Consider the following 943-nt stretch of genomic DNA (forward strand, 5'->3'; position numbering starts at 1 on the left):
ATTTCTTGCAAGTGGGAGCTTCCTTTATTCTGTTGGGGATGCAGAGACCCTAAATAAAGGAACCATTTGCCGCACAATAAGACGTGTTTGTCTGGCGCTGAAGTCATTCACCTGCATGTTTATCACCTTCCCTGGCCACAGAAGACCCCTCCACATCAAGGAGGAGTTTTACAATATTGCAGGTAACCTCAATTTCAACGTGCAACCATTAGTTTCTACTTTGATCAGTCACAATTGAATACTCACTATTTTTTGTTACAGCTTTCCCCAACATCATTGGTGCAGTGGATTGCACACACATTAGGATCAAACGCCCCTCAGGAGAACATGAGGGAGATTACATCAACAGGAAATCCTTCCACAGCATCAATTTTCAGGTAAGAGTAATTTGTGGGTACTATGACCTACATGAATTTATACTGTGCATTAAATGACCTTAATAGGTTACAACTTAACATTTCAGATGATCTGTGACGCCGACTGCCTTGTCAGCAATTTAGAGTGGCCTGGCTCAGTGCATGACTCCAGAATCTTTCGGTCCAGTCCAATTTACGAGAGACTTTCACAAGGTAAGCCACACATTTTATTTGTACTGTAAGCACCTTGGACATCATGAGTGTTTAACTCTGCTGTGTAGTTTTCTAAATGATATCTTGCATTAGGCGAATTCTCTGGTGTGCTGCTGGGAGACCAAGGCTATGCCTGTGAGTCATTCCTCCTGACTCCCCTTGCGGACCCCAAACCCCACCACAGCAGGCCTACAACCATGCGCACAGCAGGACAAGGGCTCGAATTGAGATGACCTTTGGCCTTCTGAAATCTCGCTTTCAGTGCCTGCACCACCTGAGGGTTTCCCCGGACAGGGCCTGTGATGTAATTGCTGCATGCACAGTACTGCACAACATTGCAGGCCTAAGAAAGGAGAGGCCCCCCCGAGTAGCTT

At 46.0% G+C, this 943-nt stretch overlaps 1 long non-coding RNA gene across 1 annotated transcript; it reads left to right on the forward strand.

Moving 5' to 3' along the window:
* Positions 1 to 566, forward strand: LOC311021054. Its single transcript, XR_014597968.1, has 3 exons — positions 1 to 182; positions 262 to 377; positions 464 to 566. It is a non-coding gene; the product is annotated as an uncharacterized lncRNA (long non-coding RNA).
* The last annotated feature ends 377 nt before the right edge of the window (positions 567 to 943 follow it).

This window comes from Eutrigla gurnardus (assembly GCF_963514095.1).
Source record: "Eutrigla gurnardus genome assembly, chromosome: 11".
Lineage (NCBI taxonomy): Eukaryota > Metazoa > Chordata > Actinopteri > Perciformes > Triglidae > Eutrigla > Eutrigla gurnardus.